Source organism: Neofelis nebulosa, chromosome 2 (assembly GCF_028018385.1).
Source record: "Neofelis nebulosa isolate mNeoNeb1 chromosome 2, mNeoNeb1.pri, whole genome shotgun sequence".
NCBI lineage: Eukaryota > Metazoa > Chordata > Mammalia > Carnivora > Felidae > Neofelis > Neofelis nebulosa.
The window spans coordinates 208,111,624-208,136,403 of NC_080783.1; the positions used below are offsets into that span (position 1 = coordinate 208,111,624).

Below are 24,780 nucleotides of genomic sequence, written 5' to 3' on the forward strand. Positions count from 1 at the left end.
TCCCCGACTCCAAAGGCACCGTACCCCCTGTGCCTTGACACTGGAGTCCCCTACGGTTTAAACCCCTAAACAATCACTACCTCCCAAGAGAAAACTGGGAGTGTCGAGATGTCTACAGCCAGTCAAGTAAGATACAGCCAAAAAGCAAATTGTGCTTCCCACACAACAGCCCAGAACGCTAGGCAACCAGGGTAGTAACAAGTCTACACAGGGCCACAAGGGCTTGTTCAGATTCATTCCCAGACTAATCCTGTCACACATGTCACAGACACAAGTCTACCTGGTAGACGAGCTTCAGAGAACGGGAGCGATCGCGATTGATACTCCTTGGCAAGAAAATGCTGTTGCCTGGTTTATAAAATGGCACAGGGTTCAATTTCAAAGCGACTTGCCTCACCCCCTTGCAGCTGGAAGATGAGTAAGACAGTAAATTGGTACTAGAAAATGAGGTAAAGGATTTGGACTGGCTTACAGATTTCAAACCGGGCAATGGGATGGGGAGGTAGGCCAGTAAAAACATAATGGCTTACAATCAGAGCTTTCGGTCTTCTCCATCTGGAAGGCAACTTTTTGGCAAACAAATCAAAAGCCCAAAAGGAAAATATTTCAGCACTTTTCTTGTCCCTCTGACTCCATGCCTGTCTCTCCTATTTTTCCCCAAGGAAAGAAAGCTCTCTGATGCTCAACTTTTCCAAGTGGTAGACCAAGAATGATGGCAACCCACTGCTACCAGCATCGTTCGTCAGAGAGGAGAGATGTTTCAACATCAACCCACACAGAACAGGAAATCTTTACACGTTTAAGTGCAGGTGTATGTCCAGTCACCCAGTTCTGCTCCCAGCAAAGGCATCCACCTGCAGGTAGGAGACCAAAATCACAGCTCAGACTGACCAAAAGACGGAGGGTGCTCTACGGCCTGACACTGGGCTGCTACACCTTCAATTCTTAAGAGTGGTGTTTTCCTCCGTTTCTGTATTTTTAAGACACAAAATAATAAGACTGTTCTCTCCAGAAAAAAAAATAACACAGAAACTGATTTTTCAATGCCAGTGTTTTACTTAAACTTAGCTATCTCGGTTATTTGACAGATTAGCAACGGTGCAGCCGCTGATGAGTTTCACAGGCTCAAATTCTCACATGCTGGATTTCTTTTAAAAGCAACATGTTGCTTCAAAGAAAGTCCCACCTGATCCGGGGACACCGACTCTGCAGCTGTTTCCACTAAAGATCGGCACCTCGAGGCCACGTTAAACTTCGTAACAATAAAACATGAAAGGTTTGTCTTACAATAAAAACAAACCCAACGTAGAAAAGAGAAGAGTTTTCTCCGCCTTTGGCCACTTTTTTGTGTTGTTGCACGACAAGCTCTCTTAGAGGAAAAAAGCCAAAGGAAAAAGTACAAAGCATTTTTCACCTTCCCTGGAAGCAAATATTTAACTATGAATAAGGTTTATATAACTGCCTTCCCCCCACTCAAGCCTGTTCTTTTGGTCAATGCTGTCTGGAATGACAAATAAACCTAAAGAAATGCCTGATTATAGGTACACATCTTCTTCATGGCAAAGTCCAGTTAAGAGGGGAAGGAGGGGGGCAAGGAAACACACACACACACACACACACACACACACACACACACACACACACACACACGACAAGCCTTATGGAATTGACATTAGGCAAGGAGCCCGTGCTCCGAAACCATTTCTTTTGGAGAGGAAAAAGAATTGGCACAAATTCTTTCAAAAAGAAATTACTCCAAATCAATCTAACCCTGCACTTCAATGCATGCTCAGTGCCCAAAAGGACATCATAAAACCGGCTAGTAGATAAACCCAAATTTTTAGGAAGGAGCAATCCCTGAGTAGTTCATCTGATACTATCTTAATAACAAAACAAGGAACTCGCTCCCACTAATGACATATAAAATACGGCCCTATCTTATGCCCAAGCAGATTTGGTAACAAATTTAAAAGAACAACAACCAATCGCAGTACACCTGCGTATGCCTTAAGCCACATTTTGTGTCAAAAAGGGGAGAAAATCAATATATGTTGATGGCCATTACTGTGACATACAGACAATTTCTGGTTTCAACTTTATTTAGAAAAATCTTTGCTCTCACCATGCCACGTATCATGAAGCTTTACTTCACTGCCAATAATTAAGAAGCAAACATAATCAGCAAGAATTAACAAGCAGGCTACATAATCTCATTGCAGTCTGGGGATAGAAATGTACTCTGAATGTTAGCCCCCAAACAGAACAAACTGGGGCAATGCCTGCTCCTGCAGAATCAACCCGGTAAAAGTTGCAATTGTCAATGGACTTTGCAGTTAAGGAGGAATAGCTCGTTGTCTGGAGTCACACAAAAACAAATTCTCACAAATTCACTTACGAAACATTTCTATGAAAGATCACAGGGGGGCAAAAAAGACCAGGGACCCATTTTATTTATCAATAACTTAACATATGATAACTAAGATCTCACTCTGGCTTACATTTAACATTTTTATTTATTCTTCTGACTTTTTTTCATTTTTGTAAGTTTTTAATTTTAATTCCAGTATAGCTAACATATACATATACAGTGTAACATATACATATACAGTGTTATAGAAGTTTCGGGTGTACGATACAGTGATTCAACAATTCTATACATTACTCAGTGCTCATCAGGATAAGTGGACTTACATTTAACACTTTATTTTTTTTTTTAATGTTTTTTTATTTTTGAGAGAGAGAAGGAGAAACAGCGTGAGCGGGGGATGGGGGTGGAGAGAGAGAGAGAGAGAGAGAGAGAGAGAGAGAGAGAGAGAGAGAATCAATGAATCTGAAGCAGGCTCCAGGCTCTGAGCTGTCAGCACAGAGCCTCACGCAGAACTCGAACCCACAAACGCTGAGATTGTGACCTGAGCCAAGGTCGGACGCTTCATGGACTGAGCCACCCAGGCGCCTCACATTTAAAACTTTTTTTTTTTTAATTTTTTAACATTTACTCATTTATGAGAGACAGAGAGAGACACAGCATGAGCAGGGAAGGGGCAGAGAGAGGGAGACACAGAATCTGAAGCAGGCTCCAGGCTCTGAGCTGTCCGCACAGAGCCCGACGCGGGACTGGAACTCGCAAACTGCAAGATCCTGACCTGAGCCAAAGCGGGACGGACGTTCAACCGACTGAGTCACCCAGGCGCCTGACATTTAACACTTTGAATGAAGCTCCTAAATTCATCAGCTTAATGTATGGTTATCAATACTAACATTTGACCTGTACCTAAAAATTAAGCGAAACTGCAAAGCAACTCCATTTTAATTTCTATAACTTCTATCAAAATGTATGAGCAAAAACTTCAGTACCATTGCAACTGGCAGTCTGTGTATATGAGAAGCTTCAGGAATTCCACACGAGTTTTTAAGATCCCTAGAAGCCACGTGCCAAGCAACTCTGTTCTTAAATGTCTGAAAGAAAAGATAAAGGTTCTAGAACAAGGAGGGCTTTCGTCTCCAAGTGGCGTGGCAAGAGGACCAGTGCCATCACGAGGTGGGCCTGAGTCGACCACTGCTCCACAGCTAGCTCTCTGACGTCACCTCAATTATCTAACGTCGCCTGGCCTCGCCCCACTCGGCTATCGAGAGAAAACAACCTCACTGAGTTGCGGTATCAGGAAAATACAAGGTATCTGGCAGTGTCTGGGACCTAATTCGAATTCAGTAAGTGGTAGTAAGTTCTGTTACTTCTCTAATGGAACTCAAAACAGGTCAAAAGTGTCACATAATAGTTCATCCTCTATTAAAATACAGTCCACTGGCTTGACTACAGACCACACTGTGGGTGAGTCACAGCTGAAAGTCACAACCTTTCTCCCAACTCTGAGTGGGAGTTGCAAAATTGCATCAGCAATTTTGTATAGGAACATATCAGGTCGTGACATACATTTTCTAAAAATAGGGGATTCTGGGGCGCCTGGGTGGCTCAGCTGGTTGAGCACCCAACATCGGCTCAGGTCACGATCTTGCAGTTCGTGGGTTCAAGCCCCGTGTCGGGCTCGGTGCTGACAGCTTGGAGCCTGGAGCCTGCTTCGGATTCTGTGTCTCCCTCTCTCTCTGGCCCTTCCCCTCTCGAGCTCTGCCTCTCTCTCTCAAAAAGAAATAAACATTATAAATAAATAACAAATACATAAATAAATAAATAAATAAATAAATAAATAAAGGGGATTCCTTCAGACTCATTGTTAACTAGAACATTTTGCTTCAAATATAATGAAGATTTTCCTAGAGCTATCTTGTGTTTCATAAAGCTGTATTTATGCTTTGAACCTGGATTAGTATCAAACTGATCTGTTTATAATGGACATGCTTTCCTGTTCAATCATGTTTCTATCAATGCTATTACAATCATCACATGCATTTGTTATGACAGAACAAACAAGAATGTGCTTTTATAGAGAAGCACCCTTGGGACTGAGTTTAGTGAGAACTACATTTCCAAGAAACATTCCTGATTTATGAAAGATGCTCAGGGCCCAATTTATGAGGAAAAAAATAAATAAATAAACAGTTTTAAGTCAGCTCCAAACTGTATTACTTAATGCTTTGAGCCAAAGACGGACTGTCCCAGGTGTCCGCGTGGAAATGCCAAGTCATGTGAATTAACCAAGAAAGTGTGCCGGGCCAAAGACCCAGAGATGGCAAAGTCAGTGTGTGTTAATCAGCTTCTCAAAAGTCAACATCGCTGTAGGGTATGTGGGAAACAGAGGAAGAAGGGGGCTATCCGACAAGACCTCCACCTTCCTGTGGCTCTCCAGATTAGACAGGGGCTGGAAGGAACATCTGTAGGACTGTCTCGGGTAGACATCAATTCCCGGGATTCTGATCAGAACAAGCAAACCAGTCAGCAGAAAGAAGCCAAGATGGGGAAGGTAAATGTGGAAGTCACTACTGACGTGCTCTGCTTCCAGAGAAGCCAAGCTCACTAAAAGGGTCCTTTCAAACGAATGCGCGTATGGAGCACACGATCCAACTTCAGAATTCTGACAGTCATACGACTTTCCAAGAAGGCACAGAAGAAGAAACAGGTTTGGCACACATCTTACTGACACATAACTAGTTAATAAATTTATATGTGGGCATAGCACGTAGGAAAATGAGAAAAAGCTCTGAGGACTTTATTTGAGAGAGACTGGAAAAAATGCAGAATTACTACATTTCAAGAAACACAATAAAGAACGCAATGCATTACATCTTTTTGGGGGTGGGTGCTTTGGAGGTACTAACACTTACAGAGTGCCAGGCACTGTATTATGTTTCTATATATTATTTCATTTGACCCACAGAGGCACCTTCTAAGGTGTATTATGGTCCCATCGTCCAGAAGAGGAAACAGTTCAGTGGAACCGACTTACCCAAGTACACACAACTAAAAAAGGAGAGTTCAAACCCAGGCTGTCGGACTCCAAAGTCATGGCTCCTTCCTACACATGTGGCTCCTTCCTATGGGTAAGCCGAAGACCAGGGCACCTGGCCTATCACTACATACGATAACTATGTGTTTCTGGATCTTGGCAGGTAATTTATGACTGTGCTACTCTTCGGTCCTTCAAGAAAGAACAGAAACCACAGATGTCTGACTTTTCAGGAGTGCTAACAAAAACCTGATATCACTTAGAATCAATGACAAAGAGTCAACAATTCAAGCCGGGAAGTACTTCCCTTTGTGCACTGGCTAGAGATCAAATGAATCCAAACGGGCTGAGGGCTGATAAAATGAATCCAAATTCATCCAAACTGCTCAAAAGGGAATTTTCTGGTGAGTCCCTTCCCTCCCAACACCCCCAATCCCTCTTGCCCATCCCCATCAGTATCAGCAACTGGATTCTCCTCTTTGGGAAAGGAAATGGAAGAACCGGGGATTCAGGATACCCGACACGTACGTTGTTATAGCCATTATGTTGTCACCGACTCCTGACTCAAATGAAAAATTCCATGGAGCAACAAGAACCATTAACTCCTTTTCCTTACACATTTACTTCATCTACAGTCACTAGCATTTACTAAGCAGAAGACACAGGGGATACATTTATTTACCTCTGGAGTACATCACTCCAATACATAGTGTTTATTCTTTGAAAAGTGGGAACTGTTACCCAGGGCTTCTATTTCAGTTATAAGGTTATATGGACTCGAGGCAAAGACAGGTTAAACATGAATGAGAATACTGGCTAGGAAGGAATAGGGGACATTCTGAAGGCACCAAAACATGACAGCTCTTAATTCAGCAGGCAGTTTCTTGAGATACGTAATGTGACTGAGGCTGTGCTTTAGTAAGGTTCATCCAACTAAGGTGTGCAGGAGCACTTGGAAAGGAAGAGACATTTTGCTGGCAGACTTCACAGGACTTAAGAACTGATTAAGTGTGTGTATGCGGATCTGGAGTTTGGGGGCTGCAAAGGGGAAAGGCTGTCAAAGAAAATGCTGAGAACTTCTACCTGGATAACTAGAAAAACACTGGTGCTATTTATAACATTCATCAAGTAACCTTTTTTTTTTTTTTAAATGTTTATTTTTGAGAGAGAGGAAGGGAGCATGTGTGGGGAAGGGGCAGAGAGAGGGAGAGACAATATCCCAAGCAGGCTCTGTGCTATCGGTGCAGAGCCTGATGCAGGGCTCAACCCCAAGGACCATGAGGTCATGACCTGAGCCAAAACTAAGATTCGGAGGCTTAACCGACCGAGCCATCCATGTGCCCCCATCAAATAACCTTTTAATACCAAATTCCATCCCCCCCTTTTTTTTTTAAGTTTATTTAGTTATTTTGAGAGAGACAGAGACAGCACAAGCAGGGCAGGAGCAGAGAGAGGGAGAGAGAGAGAATCCCAAGCAGGCTCCACACTGCCAGCGCAGGACCCAACGCGGGGCTCAAACTCAGGAACCGTGAGATCGTGACCTGAGCCAAAATCAGGAGTCGGACATTTAACCAACTGAGCCACCCGGGCGCCCCAATACCAAATTCCTTTAATCTAAAATATAACTGAGCTGTAAAAACGCAACATGTACAACATTTTCAGGAACACCACAAGACATGAGTGAAAGGCACTCACTAAGCACTTACTCTTCGGGGTTCAATGACCTCATCTAATCCTCACAGCAAACTTCTTTTATCAGCCCTGTCTTAGTGACCAAGAAACTGAGACAAAGAAAGGTTAAGTAGCTTGTCCCAGGTCACACATCTGGGATTTGAACCAGGCAGCATGACTCCCAAGGACACGTCCTTGATCGCCCCCTCACAGATACACAAAGCTATTACAATAATTTTGACTCCCCAGAGTAAACGAAATACCTTCCCAAATTCACCCTGGCCAACACTATGCATGAGCGTTACCTTAACCACACAAACTGAGCCCCTACTGTGTGCCAGGTGCTATGCCAGGCCCTGTACCCAGTAAGATTATCATCCAGAGTTAGAGCCAACTGATAATTAGAAACTCAAAGTGCGGGGTGCCTGCGTGGCTCAGTCGCTTAAGCATCTGACTCTTGATGTCGGCTCAGGTCATAATCTCGCGGTTCATGGGGTCAAGCCCCGCGTCGGGCTCTGTGCTGACAGCTCAGAGCCTGGAGCCTGCTTCAGATTCTGTGTCTCCTTCTCTCTGCCCTTCCCTGCTCACGCTCTTTCTTTCTCTCTCTCTCTCTCCCAAAAATAAACATTAAAATACATAAACTTAAAAAAAAAAATAAAGTCATCCTTGTCTTTAAGGAAAAAAACAAACTCAAAATGCAAGGTACTGTGACAGAAGCAGGGTGCACAGATACCCCAGCCACTGTGGGGGCTAGAGAAGGGGCAAGGGAAAAGGGCTGCAAGGAGCTCCCTGCTACCAAATTAGCCAGTGTGAGGTAGATGGAGCCAGAATCTTTCGTGCCACACTAAGGACCCCAGCCTCTGTCATAAGCAGCAGGGAAGCAAGAGAGGGAATTAAGCAGGAACAATGTATCTGATGTGCAGTTGACAACGGCCCTCTCTGGCGGCAACGGGGACAGAGGTAAACAAGCCTCCATCAGAGATGGGAAAACCACGAGGACAGAGCTGTCACAGCAGCCCAGCGGGGAGACAAGTCCAGACCGCCGACTCTCCTCTGTCCATCAGACTGAAAAATGTTACCTTGCATACTCTGGTCTCTCCTCAACAGCCCCACCTCTGCCTTCCCTGCATCCCCTGCGAGGCAGAACTGAAAGGGACGGTATTCGAGGTGAGCAGGGCAGGTGAAAGCGGGACTCTGGTCAGGGGTTAGGAACTTCTGAGCACCGGGAGTGACCACACTCCGTGATGATTCATAGATAAAAGATCCTTAAGGAAAGACACAGTCATGGGCAAAGGCAAACAGAGACAGAAGAGGGGCTCAAATATTTGAAAAATATACCAACGGTTTTGCAATGAAGGTACTGTTGGTGCAAATGGGGAATGTCCCAAATGAACATTTGCAAAAGGTGTTGGAAGGATTCACCTGAATTTCAGGGTCTTCTGTAAGAAACCAACGTTTTCTCTGCTATTCAAATCTGGCTCGAATAAGGTGCCCAAGACTCTAAGGCTAGGCAATAGCACCCAGCTGACCTTATATTCCAGTAGCGGTCTACACTCTTTCGTAAAGGCATCATTATTCTACAAAGCCCCACAAGTAAGCCTCCCCAAATCACTGGACTTGCATACATAAAGAAACCAAGAATTCAGTTTTCATAAACTAAGGAAAAAAAAAGTCTTCTGAAATAGAAGTTATGAGCTAAACTGAATTTCAAGTTGCAGCAGGAACAAGGAGAAAAGTAAGTTGTGGTTTTTCAACAGTCACAGCCAATCTTTTCTGGGAATTTCTAACATTGGTAGCATATAGTCTAATGTCAAGGAAATATATGACCAGCGCAGTAACATACTGTTTTGCTTCTAATGAGAGTGGGATATTTATAAACTCGTGAGTTCAGGGTTTGTCACACTTAGGCCTATGCTAAAATGGTTAAAAAAAAAAACAAACCCTACAACTAATGGATTTCAATTTAATCATTTGAGATGATGCCAAGAAAGTAGCAGCTTTCTCAGGAAAGCTTCCTAGTAAAAGGTGAATTATGTTGCTTAAATCATTTGCTTCGGGTAATCATTTAAAATCCAGCAAACAGAAATTGAGTGGTTTACATGTGCAGGTTCTGACAATCAGAAACACTTGTTCTAACTGGTAAACATTTGTCAAAGTAAGTCTACCAATCTGTCAACAATTATGTCAGAGTGTTACAATAATTATAAATTACCCTAAGCATTCTAATGCAGCTTTAAGTTGGATAAAGAAACTTGACATAAACACAGTAGATTCCAATTCCTCCCATATATGCTGTTATGTATTAATCAATAGTTTTAAAATTCTACCTGAAGGGGCACCTGGGTGGCTCAGTCACATAAGCGTCTGACTCTTGATTTCGGCTCACGTGATGATCTTGTGGCTGGTGGGATCAAGCCCCACATCAGGTTCTGTGCTGACAGCTCAGAGCCTGCTTGAGATTCTCATTCTCTCTCTCTCTCTCTCCCTCTCACTCTGCCCTTCCCCTGCTCGTTCGCAGGTGTGTGCAAATAAATGTTTAAAAAAATAAATAAAATAAAATCCTACCTGAAGATACACAACTGAAGCAACTCTGGAAATTCTGGACAGTTTTAAACAAACGCTGCAATCTGTCAGCTCTCCCAGCCATGCCTCACACCATTTTGCAACTCAGCTCCCCGTCGTTCATTAACGTTGACTCATATCCCTCACACCCCATACTCTTCTCATATGCACGCATGTGGGGTTTTTTTAAGGCCCTTATAACAATGTACTATGCTTTGTTTAAGGTCATTCTGATGATTGTTTATTCCTTTTCTTTTTTTTCCCTTCATTTCTCACCTCAATTTCAGTTGCTGAAAGAGTACGCGCCTAGAGATGTATGAATATATGACCCGTGTTGTGTGAGTATTAGTCTGAAAGGGCTGTGCCTGGGGAGCCATAGAGAGTAAGCCATAGAGACGTAAGCCTGGGGCAAGGTTTCTCAACTTCAATTCTTTTCCATGTACCATTTTCCATGTACAATTCTTTGGTGCTCTGCACATCACAGGATGTTTGGCAGCATCCCTGTCCCCCACCTTCTAGGTGTCAGCAGCACCCCGACTGCCCCATCCCCCGGTATGGCAACCACACGAGTTTCCAGACGTTGCCCCCAGGGGGTAGAAGGTAGCGGTAAATCACTCCCAGTGGAGAACAAACTGATCTAGGCGGTTACAATCTAGAAAGTGCTTTCACACCCATTTAGATTATTATCTTATCCTGAGCCTCATCACAACCATGTGGGGACTAGCATCCCAAGCGTACAGACGAGGAGGGGCATCTAGCTGGCTCTGTGGGTAGAGCACGCGACTCTCGATCTCAGGGTCATGAGTTTGAGCCCCACACTGGGTGTGGAGCCTCCTTTAAAAAAAAAAAAAGAAAAAGAAAAAGAAGTTTAGAGACGAGGAAATTGAGGCTCTGAGACAGCCAAGCCCACCTGGCTTTTCACCATCCCGCAATGCTTCTCCAGCTAACGTCCTTCACTTTCCTCACCCTTACAGTGAAAGGCTTCCCTTCCTTCTCGTCTGCCTTCCTTTCAAAGCAGAAAGCCTTCCTTCCAGAGAAATCTTCTCTGGTAGCCTAGTTCATGCAATAGATAAAGCTGAAGCTACTATTTGAGGAGTCCAAGTTGCATCCAGACCCCACCTCCTAAACCCATACTTGTCCCAAAGGGGCCCCACAAACTGTAGGGCTCTACAGAGCACATTTTGAAAACTGGTGATAAACGCACTCCCCTGTCTATTCTAACGGAGAAGCTATAGGATTTTCATGGCCATCTCTCGGTTAGGGATGGTCTCTAGCTAAAATGGGAACCAGCCACATCCAGGAGAAATCAAGCTCCAAACCAAGTTATGGGTAAGTGGTAGGGGAATGGAGAGGGTGTGTGTTTGGGCCCAGTGTGTGGGTAAATCTGGATGGAGGAGAGAGATCATAAGCTGGGATCAGAAGACCATGAAAGAAGCAGTCTCCTGGACAAATCCGTCCAGTATCCAGAATAGGCAGAAACAGGTTCCAGACAAATTACCCTGTATGAACAGACCCTGGAAAACACATCTCAACCTCCCCGGGCATCAATTCGCTCATCTCTGAAACAAGAGGGTTAAAGAAAGTTAGTGGTTATCAGCACTCCCCACCCCACCTTTTTTGAAAGCGATGAAGTTATCTTCCCAAATAGGTAAATAAAACAGACCACAGTGGAGCTGCTCTGTTGGGGCGAGGGGAGAGGCTGGAGGCCCAGCCAGAAAACCACTTGCTTCACGTCCCCTCATCTTCCTCTCCCTACCTACTCCCACCCAGAGACAACCACTAAGATGCTGTGGAAGACAGTTAAAAACCACTGGACCAAATGAATCCCTAAGGTTCTCGCTGGCTCCAACAACCCATCATTCTTTAAGTTTATGAATTCACGGAGGTTATACAACTGGGGCCTTCCAAAGCAACAATGGGCCATCACATCCACCATGAGCAAACTCAATAACAGGCCACCCAACAAGAAACTGCATTAACATTAACATATACCAATATATGGGGCGCCTGGGTGGCTCAGTCGGTTAAGCACCCAACTTCATCTCAGGTCATAATCTCATGGTTTGTGAGTTCAAGCCAGGCATCAGGCTCCGTGCTGACAGCTCAGAGGCTGGAGCCTGCTTCAGATTCTGTCTCCCTCACTCTCTGTCCCTCCCCCACTTGTACTCTGTCTCTCGCTCTCTCTCTCTTAAAAATGAACATTAAAAAAAATTAACATGGGAATGCAAGCTGGTGCAGCCACTCTGGAAAACAGTATGGAGGTTCCTCAAAAAACTAAAAATAGAACTACCCTACCACCCAGCAATTGCACTACTAGGCACTTACCCACGAGACACAGGTGTGCTGTTCCAAAGGGGCACATGCACCCCCACGTTTATAGCAGCACTATCGACAATAGCCAAAGTATGGAAAGAGCCCAAACGTCCATCGATGGATGAATGGAAAAAGAAGATGTGGTCTATATACAATGGAGTATTACTTGGCAATCAGAAAGAATGAAATCTTGCCATTTGCAACTACATGGATGGAACTGGAGGGTATTATGATAAGTGAAATTAGTCAGAGAAAGACAAAAATCATACGACCTCACTCATATGAGGACTCTAAGAGACAAAACAGATGAACATAAGGGAAGGGAAACAAAAAGAATATAAAAACAGGGAGGGGGACAAAACAGAAGAGACTCGTAAATATGGAGAACAAACAGAGGGTTGCTGGAGGGGTTGTGGGAGGGGGGACGGGCTAAACGGGTAAGGGGCACTAAGGAATCTACTCCTGAAATCATTGTTGCACTATATGCTAATTTGGATGTAAATTTTAAAAAACAAAAAAATAATAAAAATTAACAAAAAATAAATACCAATATAATTTCAAAGTTGGTGAAAAGCTTAAACAGATTTTCACTTTGAAGGACTAACCTATTAAATATCAAAACTAGACTTCACATATTCATGTAAAGATTATTCATCATTCTCAATTATAGGGCCCAAATGAAGTGACTTTAGTTACTACTAGTTCAGTAAAGTAGCTTTAAAAAAAATTTTTTTTTTAAAGATTTTAAGTAATCTCTACATCCAACACGGGGCTCAAATTTACATTCCCGAGATCAAAGGTCTCATGCTCTACCAACTGAGTCAGCCAGGTGGCCCTAAATAACTTTTTTTTTTTTTTTGAGAGAATGTGAGTTGGGGAGAGGGGGAGAGGGGGAGAGGGGGAGAGAGAGAGAAAGACTCCTAAGCAAGCTCCACATTCAGCAGAGAGCCCAACTCAAGGCTCAATCCCACGACCCCGGGATCATGACCTGAGCTGAAATCAACAGTCAGATGTTAAACTGGCTGAGCCACCCAGGAGCCCCGCTTTTTTTTTTTTTTTTTTTAACAGAAACTGTTCTCATTTATTTACTTACGTTATAAAAACAGCAAAATTGTGCTCACTTCGGCAGCACATAATACTAAAACTGGAATGATACAGAGATTAGCAAGGCCCCTGTGCAAGGATGACATATGCAAATTCATGAAGCATTCCATATTAAAAAAAAAAAAAAAAACAGCAAAATTAATGATCCTCCCCACCTAGCATCATCGCCATTCTGGAGAGATATTTTGGATTAAGTTTATTGTTTACCATTCCATTTATATAAACAGGATCATATATCATGCATGATGTTTTACAACTTGCTTTTCTCACTTTATAATTACCAAGGACACCTTTCTATGACAGCACATGTCTTTTAAAAACTTTTTATTGAAATACAACATACATATAGAAACTGCACAATTAAGGGCACCACTCGATAGATTTCTAGACTAAACACACCCAAGCCACCAGCAGCCAGAGCAAAGCAAATTACCCACATCTTCAGAAGCCTGCCTGGTCCTCCCTTATCCAAAGCTCTCTATCCAAGGGTAATCATATTCTGACTTCTAATAGTATAGTTTTGCCTGCTTTTAAACTTACATAAGTGGAATCACACAGTAAGTACTTTAGTCTAACATTTGCGAACAGCTGTGGGTCGTTCATTATCATTGCCATGGAGTATTCCATCACATCAAACCGAAAACCGTGAAACCGAACAGTGCTGCCACCCCTGGAAGCTTCCTGGTGCCCCTCTGCGGTCCACCCTTCCCTCCACCCTTTGCCCCAGGCAAACGCTTATCTGCTTTGTCATCACACATTGGTTTGCATTTTCTAGAAGTGTATGTACAAATGCAAGCAGGTAAATGGAATACAGCACACAGTGTTCTGTGTCTAGCTCCAACAGAATGATTTTGAAAGGTATACATCTTGCTGTATGTGTTAGTACTTGTTCCTTTTACTACCGAATAGTCCACTTTACGGATAGTCTGGATTTTGTTTACCCATTCACCTGCTGATGGACATATGGGTCCTTGCCAGTTTGGGGGCATCATGAATAAAGCTGCTACGAATATTCATATAGTCACATACGTTCACACTTTGTGTGAGCAAACGTCTTCGTTTCTCTTGGGTAAATACCTAGGAGTACAATGACTAGATGGTTTATAAGAAACCACCAGACGGTTTTACAAAGTGGATGCACCAACATACAACACCCCATCAACTGTGCACAACTCCAGCTGCTCCACATCCCAGTCAAATTTTAGGGGGTGTTGTCAGTCTTTTAAACTATTTTAACAGATGTGGAGGCTGATCTCTCGCCTCACGATTTTAATTTGCATTTCCCCAATGACCAGTGAAGTTGAATATCCTATCATGTGCTTACTTGCCATTAGCATAATAATTTCTTTTGTAAAGATTCTTTTCAAACACTGTACCCATTTTTAAAATGTTTAATGTTTGTTTTTGAGAGAGACAGACAGAACATGAGTGGGGAAGGTGGGGGGGGGGGGTGGTGACAGGGACACAGAATCCAAAGCAGGCTCCAGGCTTTGAGTTGTCAGCACAGAGTCCAACGTGGGCCTTGAACCCACAAACCATGAAATTGTGACCTGAGCCGAAGTCGGACACTTACCCGACTCAGCCACCAGGCGCCCCTTTTACCCATTTTCTTAAATGGGCTGTCTTCTTAGTATTAAATTTTAAGAGTTCTTTCTTTATTATGGAAACAGGCCCTTTATCAGATATAATGCATTGCAAATATTTTCTCCGATTCTGTGGCTTGCCTTTTTGTTCTCTTCATGCCGTCTTTCAAAGAGCAAAAGTTTGGGGCGCCTGGGTGGCTCAGTCGGTTGAGTGCCCAACTTCAGCTCAGGTCATGATCTCACCATTCGGGAGTTCAAGCCCCATGTCAGGCTCTGTGCTGACAGCTCACAGCCTGGAGCCTGCTTTGGATTCTGTGTCTCCCTCTCTCTCTGCCCCTCCCCTGCTGTGCTCTGTCTCTCTTTCTCTCTCAAAAATAAATAAACATAAAAAATTTAAAACAAAACAAAACAAAGAACAAAAGTTTTAGATTTTGACCAAATGCCATATATCATTTTTTTTCTTAGTGACTTTTGCTTTCATGACCTAAGAAATCTTTTCCTTGGGGCGCCTGGGTGGCGCAGTCGGTTAGGCGTCCGACTTCAGCCAGGTCACGATCTCGCGGTCCGTGAGTTCGAGCCCCGCGTCAGGCTCTGGGCTGATGGCTCGGAGCCTGGAGCCTGTTTCCGGTTCTGTGTCTCCCTCTCTCTCTGCCCCTCCCCCGTTCATGCTATGTCTCTCTCTGTCCCAAAAATAAATAAAAAACGTTGAAAAAAAAAAAAATTTAAAAAAAAAGAAATCTTTTCCAAACTCAAGGTCACAGAGATTTTTTCCCCTATGTTTTCTTCTGGAGGTTTTATAGTTTTACATTTTACATTTAGGTCTGTGATCCTTTCGAGTTAATTTTTATGCACAATAATGAGGTTTATTTTTTTCTCTGGATATGGATATCCAGTTATGCTAGCACATCTGTTGAAAAGATTTTCTTTTTCCCATTAAACTGCCTTGGCATCATCTTTAATTGACCATATACTTATGGGTCTATTTCGGACACTGATCTAGATGTGTTTCCCTTCTCCAATACCACACTTTGTTTACTGTAGCTTTGTAGTAAGTCTTGATGTCAGGTAATGTTAATTTTCCAACTTTGCTTTTCTTTTTAAAAATTGCCCTGGCTACTTCGGATTGTTTACATTTTAATTTAGATTTAAAAATCAGCTTCTCAATTTCTATAAAAATCTTTGAGCATTGTTTTTCTTGCTAGAAAAAGAGAGAATATAAACTTCCTCACTGAGTTGCTAGGAGGGTAGAAAAGGGATAATATGTTAGTGTAACAAATACGGTGGCACATAACAGGCATTCACTTAATGTTACTTCCGCTCTCTTTCCCTCTCTTGGCCTTTAAATAAACAGGATCCAATCTAGCAATGCCCTAACATTTTACTAGTGGGTCAATGGCTGTAGTAAAAATATTACCACACGAAAAGACTTTTATAAGTAAATATTTGTATTTTCACTTGGATTCAACACTGAAATGCACTTGCCAGAGAAAGCAATTCAGCATATTTACTAATAAACGGTTTCAGGCCACATTTTAGGAAAGCATAAAACCACAGCCAGAACAAAAATTTAAATATGTTTTCAAGTTCCATACGGTGCCTAATTACATTATTCTATAATACTAACAGAAAATTCTCCTCTAGCAAGATCACAATGTTCCATTATCCATATTGCTGTCGCAAATGGAAAAAGTATTTTTGCTCTCAAAAACTGTTTAGAAATACATATAGCAAACAAAATATGGTGACCGATTCAACAATTAACATGTACTAATTTGAAACCCAAACCTACAAACAACCAAAAACCTTTGAAGTATTTTAGTTTAGCCTAAGTGATATCACTCCATGAAATGGCAACGTATCAGTTTCCAAACACAGGCTACCAAAAGGCAATTTTTGGTGAGCCACCAATACTTTGTGGTAAGCCACATTTATCAGATGAACTGATATTTAAAGACAAACAATAATTTGCTCCTTTTTCCATGACCTTACTCAATGGCCTCTCTCGGTACAGCATTTTTTTAAATATGAAAGTGGCCTTAAAAAAATAGCCTTAACAATTAATTTCACTACACTTGATCGATTACTGGAGGAATACACAAAATCTGCTGGCTAATTCAAAGGCAAGTCAGCTGCTAAGTCATTCCTGTCCTACTTTCTTAACAGGGAAGAAATAAGGCCAAACCCTTTCTTTTCATGAAGATTACTGCAGGGCAAAAGCAATTTCATCTCTGTTGACTGAGCTGCATATCACCAGAGACCCATCTCCAGACATACCAGAAATTAATAAACTGTAAAATGTTGCTTGGGCTCCCCACCTGTCAAGGGCAAAGCCATTCTCCATTTACATAGGCTTGGCATCACCCTGACTCCTCCTGCTCATGAGCATTTCAGGTTCCATAAATATGACCAATGCATGACACCGTAACATCTGTGACATCTGTCTCCATTCCACTCCTCTGGCCCCATCTTGGTTTTGATTTCCTCTAACTGGACCACCTCATCTTTGGCATGAACTTGCAGTAATATACTAACCGATCTCCTTGCCTTCATCTTGGTCCTTTCTACTTCATTCATCTTTCTGAAATCAGAAATCCAACCATGTCCGTCCTCAGCCCCACATTCCATGGTTTTTCTCAATGCTACGCAAAGAGTTGCCACACAACCCAACAATTCCACTCCTAGATACATACACACCCAAGAGAAATGAAAACATACATTCAGGTAAGAACTTGTACACTTGATCACAGCAGCATTATCCATAATAGCCAAAAAGTATCAACAACGTAAATATCCGTAAACTGGCAATGGATAACCAAAATGTGGTATATCCATACCATAGTATTCTGTAACAGAATAAATGGTGTTAATACTAATAGTATTAATATAAATATTATAAATATAAATAGTATTGAATACTAATAAGCAGTATTCTATTTGTTAACTAGAAACAAATTTAGATTCAATTTAAAATTCTAAATCTAAAATTCAATGCAATCCTTAATCAAAATCCTAAGAAGTTTTCTGCAGAAGTCGAACAACCGATCTAAAACGCACATGGACTCTCAAGGGACCCTGAATAGCCCAAATAATCTTGAGAAAGAACAAACCTGCAGGGCCCACACTTCCTAATTTCAAAACTTACTACAAAGCTACAGGAATCAAAACCATGTGGTACTGGCATAAAGACAGACATACAGCTCAATGGGATAAAATAATGAGCACAGAAATATACTCTTGCATACATGGTCAAATCACTGTTCACTAGGGTGCCAAGATCATTTAGGGAACAGCAGTCTTTTCAACAAACGGTGCAGAGAAAACTGGAGATCCACATGCAAAAGAATGACACTGGATCCTTCCTTATCTGACACTATATGCAAAAATTAACTCAATACAGATCAAAGACCTAAATGTAAAAGCTAAAAAACCCTTAGAGAAAAGTCAGGGCAAAAGCTTCACAATATTGGGTTTGGCAATGATTTCTTGGATACGACGCTGAAATAACAAAAAATACATATATTAGTCTCTGCCCCCAATTCCTGGCAGAGCTCCTAAATCCCTCAGAATTTCCTGGGTGATAGGAGTGTCTGTTCTAATGAGGCAAATCTCGGAGCTCCTGGATAGCTCCAGGGTGGGAGCTGGTCACGGGAAAGACCAAGCCAAGCCTGGAATTTGCAGCCCCACCCTGCATCCTCTCAGAAGGGAAGAGGGACTGGAAAGTGAGTTAATGACTGATCAGGCAAGGCCTTCATGATGAAGCTTCTATAAAAATCCCCAAAGTACGGGTTCTAGGTCAGTGAACATATCTACGTGCCAGGAGGGTGGCACACCCCAATTCCACAGAAGCAGAAGCTCCTGCACTTTGGACCTCGGGTCCCCAGTCTGTGTGTCTCTTCATCTGGCTGTCCATTCATGGTCTTTAATATCCTTGGTAATAAACTGGTAATCTAGTAAGTAAACTGTTTCCTTGAGTTCTGCCAGCCATTCTAGCAAATTACCAATCCCTGGGAGGGGGTCATGGGAACTGTGATTCATAGCCAGCCAGCCAGAAGCACAGGCAACAGCGTGGACTTGTGACTGGCATCTGAGGCGGGGGAGTCTTACGTGACTGAGCCCTAACCCATGGGGTCCAGTGAGCGTCAGAATTGAAGTGAATTATAAGACACTCAGCTGGGGTCAGGGAGCCACTTGCTGTGGAAAACCCACACGTCAGGTGCCAGATGTACTGCGAGTGTGGGAATAAGGAAAAAACGGAGTTTTTCCCATTCCGACACCAAAGGCACAGGCAACAAGGGGAAAAGCAGACAAACTGGACTTCACAAAAATGTTTAAACTCTGTGATTCAAAAGACAACATTAACAGAGTTAAAAGACATCCACAGAATGGGAGAAAATATATACCAATCATCCATCTGATAAGGAGTTAATATCCAGAATATATAGAGAGCTCCTAAAACACAACAATAAACCAATTCAAAAATGGACAAAGGACCTGAATAGACATTTTCAAGGACATACAAATGACCAGTAATCACATGAAAAGATGCTCAACATCACTAATCATCAGGGAAATGAAAATCAAAACTACAATGAGATACTAGCTTACACCCATTAGGATGGTTACTATTAAAAAATGAAAGGGCGGGGGAGCCTGAGTGGCTCAGTCAGTTGGGCATCCGACTTCGGCTCAGGTCATGATCCCACAGCTCCTGAGGTCGAGCCCCGCGTTGGGCTCTGTGCTGACAGCTCAGAGCCTAGAGCCTGCTTCAGAGTCTGTGTCTCTTTCTCTCTCTGCCCTTCCCCCAGGTGCTCGTTTTCTCTCTTTCAAAAATAAATATTAAAAAAAAAAAAAAGAAGAAGAAATGGGGGGTGCCTGGGGGCTCAGTCTGTTGAGCATCCAACTCTTGATTTCAGCTCAGGTCATGATCTCATTCATGAGCAGGGTGTGCGTGCGCTCTCTCCCTCAAAATAAATAAATAAACTTTAAAATAAAAAGAAAGGAAGGAAGGAAATAACAAGTGTCAGTGAGGATGTGAAGTAATTGGGACTCTTGTGCAGTACAGGTGGGAATGTAAAATGGTACAGCTGCTGTGGAAAACAGGAGGGCAGATCCTCAAAATGGTAAAAAACAGAATTACAATATGATCCAACAATTCCACTTCCGGGTATATACCCAAGAGAACTGAAAGCAAGGTCAGCTGTATATACCCATGTTCATAGCAGCGTTATTCACAACAGTGCCCATCGACAGGTGAATAAGCAAAATGTCACACACACACACACACACACACACACACACAGTGGAATCTTATTCAGACCTAAAAAGGAAGGAAATTCTGATATATCCTACAACATGGATGAACCTTGAGGGCATCACACAAAGTGAAAGAGACCAGTCTCAAAAAGACAAGGGCTGTATGATTCGATGTATATGAAGTACTTAGAGTAGACAAAATCAGAGACAGAAAGTAGAATGGAGGTTGCCAGGGGCTGGAGGGAGTTGTTGTTAAATGGGTAAAAGGAGTTACAGTTTTACAAAATGAAGAGTTATGGAGGTGGATGGTGGCAATAACCGCACAACATTATGAACGTATTGAATATCATTTAATTATACATTTTAAATGGCTCAGATGGTATATTTCATCACAATAAAAAAAAATGGGGAAAAAAGGGGAGAGTACCCATAAGGGTATAAGAATTAAATGAGATAGGGGCACCTGAGTGGCTCAGTCAGTTAAGTGTCCGACTTTGGTTCAGGTCATGATCTCACGATTCAGGAGTTCGAGCCCCGCATCGGGCTCTATGCTAACAGCTAGGAGCCCGGAGCCTGCTTCGGATTCTGTCTCCCCCTCTCTCTGCCCCTCCCCGGCTCATGCTCTGTCTCTGTCTCTGTCTCTCTCTCTCCATCTCCCTAAAATAAACATTAAAAAACAAAACAAAACTTTTTTTTAAAGAATTGAGATAATGTATGTAAAATGTAATGTAAGATGCCAGTATCTGGCACAGTGTCCAATAAATGGTAGCCATTATCATCATTCCCTGAAGAAGTCAAAGCCTCTCTGTCCTCTGGGACACCACCTGGACAGTTTCCAAGGCCTAGAATACAATTGTCCACCCGGTCCACCTACTAAATGCCAACATATTCTCCAAGATGGAATTCCTTCTTCCAGAAGGTGAGCCAGGGTAAGGCCAGTGCCTACTACCTGTGCACTTCACCCCCCAGGCTTTCCACAAGGCCTGGTATGAAATTGTTTGGGGACATATACATGAATGATTGCTAGTATATATATAAGCTGCAATACTGATCATTAGGCTTCAGTACTACCCACAACAGCAAAATAGAAGCAAACGTGTTAACTATTTTAACTTATGACTGCTATCCTTCATTTACATGCTTGGAGCTAATATTTTTCAAATACAAGTAATATCTTAATCGGCTCTATAGAGAGTATTTCATTTTATCCTTACTCATAACAACCCTCTGAGGAAGGTACTACCATTCTATAGATGAAGAAACTGAGGCACAGATAGGTACTTACTTGTATATTTCTTCCTTTCTTCCTTCCTTCCTTCCTTCCTTCCTTCCTTCCTTCCTTCCTTCCAGTAAATTCTACACCCAACGTGGGGCTCAAACTCAGGCCCCCAAGATCAAGAGTCACACACTTTACTGACTGAGCCAGGTGCACACCCCTTAGTATATTGTGTTCTTTTTTTGTTGTTGTTGTTTTTTGTTTTTTGGTATATTTATTTCTAACGAAAAAAAATCAAGGAAAGGAAAAGTACAAGAATGCGAATGCCCCCATAGTCCACTGAATGGAATACATTCTAAGGGTGCTTGCAAATGTCCATGGCTTGCACTTTTCCTTGCTACTAAGAAAACTAAGATCTCTTTGAGATCTCCCCACCAATTCACAGGTTAGAAGACTAGATATTCCATACTCTGGCCTCACAGTGGGAACGAAACGTGGGGAAAAGGGATGCAGTCAATTTTAGAACTTTTCAAGCCACACTAGGGATGCCAGGACCCCCATATGAACCCGGGAAGTACCAGAATCAGATGTTCCTCAAAGCTTCCTCAGGCAAATCTGCAACCCTGGCCACTCACACAGACATCAGCTTGGTGTGAGGTCATAGCCTGGCATGCACAGACCTAGCACTTGAGTGAATTATAACAAGGCTCTGGGGGCAGTGGCAGTGCTTCCATGACCCACACTTGCAGGGCTTAGAAATTCTCAAGTCACAGGGAAGTACCTCCCTAAGTCTCATAGCTGGGATTTTCTCATCTGGAATCTTATTTTCCCAGGGAAACAGAAAACATACAACTGCCCATCCAGTCCAGAGTGACGAGCACAAGCTGAGGGCACCAGCTTGTCCCAGAGCTTTTAAGCCCTCTATTTTGGCAGGACACAATGCTTTCTATTCTTGTTAACAAGAATGTGTGATTTATTCATGTGGGTACACACAAGACAAATTACTCAGTACGTACAAGGAAAACAAACAACACAGCCTGTGGACGGAGTGGAGAAAGAAAACCAGAGCATTCAAGAAATCTGATAAAACTTAAAAATATATCCATAAGGGGCGCCTGGGTGGCTCAGTCTGTGAAGCGTCTGACTCTTGGTTTCAGCTCAGGTCATGATCTTGCAGTTCATAGGATCGAGCCCTGAGATGGGCTCTGCGCTGACAGCACAGAGCCTGCTTGGGATATTCTCTCTCCCCCCCTCTCTCTCTCTCAAAATAAATAAACTTAAAAAAAAAAAACAGAGGCGCCTGGGTGGCGCAGTCGGTTAAGCGTCCGACTTCAGCCAGGTCACAATCTCGCGGTCCGTGAGTTCGAGTCCCGCGTCAGGCTCTGGGCTGATGGCTTGGAGCCTGGAGCCTGTTTCCGATTCTGTGTCTCCCTCTCTCTCTGCCCCTCCCCCGTTCATGCTCTGTCTCTCTCTGTCCCAAAAATAAATTAAAAACGTTGAAAAAAAAACAATTAAAAAAAAAAAACACAATAAATCCATAAAATTAGCAAAAAACCATTAACGATGCATTTAGATAAAAACTAACGGAATATGGGCCACCTGGGTGGCTCAGTCAGTTGGGCATCTGACTCTTGATTTTGGCTCAGGTCATCATCTCACAGTTTCATGGGTTCAAGCCCCACACTGGGCTCTGTGCTGACCACTGCAGCCTGCTTAAGATTCTCCCTCTCTCTCTGCCCTTGCCCCAGCTTGAGCTCTGTCTCTCTCAAAATAAAGAAATAAACTTAAAAAAAAAAAAAAAAACCTAATGGAACATGCCATTCATAAAATGTAATATTCTTCACTCCTTTTTAATTTCCTGCAATAAGGCTTTGGCACTACGACTTAAACCAACATCACCCTCTACTTGTTCAAATACAAAAGTGCTCTCTGCCTCATGTTTCTTTGCTGACTACTCCCAGGCATCTCTAATACTAGTTTATTATTAAGATCTACTGACAATCATTTATATCCCCAGATGAAATAAAAAGTTGGTAAAAGTCCTAAGATCACAGGGACACATGATGGAAGATGTGAACTGGCAGAAATTCACGTGAAATCTACTCTGGCTTTTTAATTTAAATGCTAATTTATTCAGTTAATAAACACACTGAGGAGGAGCAAATATGGGCAGAGAATGTAGTCTGCAAAATTCTCAGCAATACATGTCATTCATTTAACAGTAATTATTGTATGCCTCCTCTAGGCCAGGGGTTAGGGGATCAACAGTGAACAAAAAAAAAGCCTCTGAGTCTCATGAGTTCACATTCAAGTAAAGAAACAAATCGCAAATTTCAGATGGTGATATGTGCTATTAAGAAAAATCAGTGCTGTGAAGGAGAACAAACAGGGCACTTATTCAATGCGAACAAGTTTATTTAAAAAAAAAAAGATACATTAATTTCAAACTTTATGGAGGAACTAGGCAATGCATATGAGTGGCAGGAATAAGAACAGAGGCCAAAGAGAAGGGTAAAAATGTGAGGGGGAGAAAGGAAAAGAAAGGAACAAGAGCTGAAAGAGAGAAACAGATGTGTCAGGAACAATGGCCTATTGTGCCTATTACAGGGAAGCATGTGTTTTGTTTTGTTTTGTTTGATTCATGGGTTCAATATATTAGGTCAAACCATATTAGAAACCACCTATCCTACCGCACACACAAAATAGATATTTTAAAACCAAAATTAACAGGGAAAATAAAACTGCGAAGGGCAGGGGAAAGGTATTCGTAAGTAAATATAGCTCTTCCTACAGGACGAAATCATAGGAGACTTTTCTGTTGAGGCACTGCCCAAGCTTCAGAGTAAGAGATCCTTGAAGGGCAGTTTGGGGGGTTTTGTTTTGTTTTGTTTTGTTTTAAGAACTGTCTAAAGTACAAGCTTATGTGCTCTTTAACTCAGACGTATTACCTCTAAGCTAAACACGAGCAATGAAAATAGTCATTCTTTAGCAAACCAGTGAGAAGAGAACAAAAACACTTCAGGTCTAAGGCAGCCAGAGAAGAGCTCACAAAGGGAGCTGTCCATTCACCCTGGCTTCCCTTCCGTCTCGGTCAAGCCAGAGCATGACATTACCAAGATCCAGCTGAAAGCCCATTGTTGGCCCTTCTTCCCTGCCTGCATCTGCTATAAAACCTATCTTACCGCAGGCTGCCACTCTGAGTCTCCACCTCTGTTCTGCAGGACCAGGAAGCAAGCAGCCAAAGAGGTTTAGAGTTCCATAACCTCACTGCCTACGGGAATAGGAACCTACACTCACTACAGAGTGTGTGCATCTGCACCGTCTCAAAGATCTCTCAGACTAAAGCCTCCCCAAGTGCTTTGGTGCTTCATCCCTCTTACGCCCTTTCTCTAAGTCCCCCTGCTAAAGGGACTGTGCCCTGCAGATCTGAACTCAGTTTCTTCTGCAAAAGTAAAGCCTCCTTCTCAACTGCATGATCATTCTCAAACAGTTCAGCCATGTAAGCAGAAAAGCAACCAGAATCACGATCTTTGCTCTCACTGCTCTCTCTCCTGCCACCCCCGTGATCAGTTATGAGTCTTGTTACTTTTTACTTCCAAGTTCTGATCAATGAATCACCCCTTAACCACATTCTAACCTTGGAGTCTTCTTTGCAAGAAATGGAATAAGGCAAAGTTAA

The 24,780-nt window shown here is 42.6% G+C and overlaps 1 protein-coding gene and 1 non-coding gene across 2 annotated transcripts in view; one reads left to right on the forward strand and one right to left on the reverse strand.

Annotated features, from left to right (window-relative positions):
* Window positions 1-24,780, reverse strand: part of MICOS10 (mitochondrial contact site and cristae organizing system subunit 10) — a 34,322-nt gene that overhangs the window by 6,242 nt on the left and 3,300 nt on the right. The gene's annotated exons all lie outside the window — the stretch shown is intronic.
* Window positions 13,059-13,165, forward strand: LOC131505815 (U6 spliceosomal RNA). Its single transcript, XR_009258587.1, has one exon. It is a non-coding gene; the product is annotated as a U6 spliceosomal RNA (small nuclear RNA).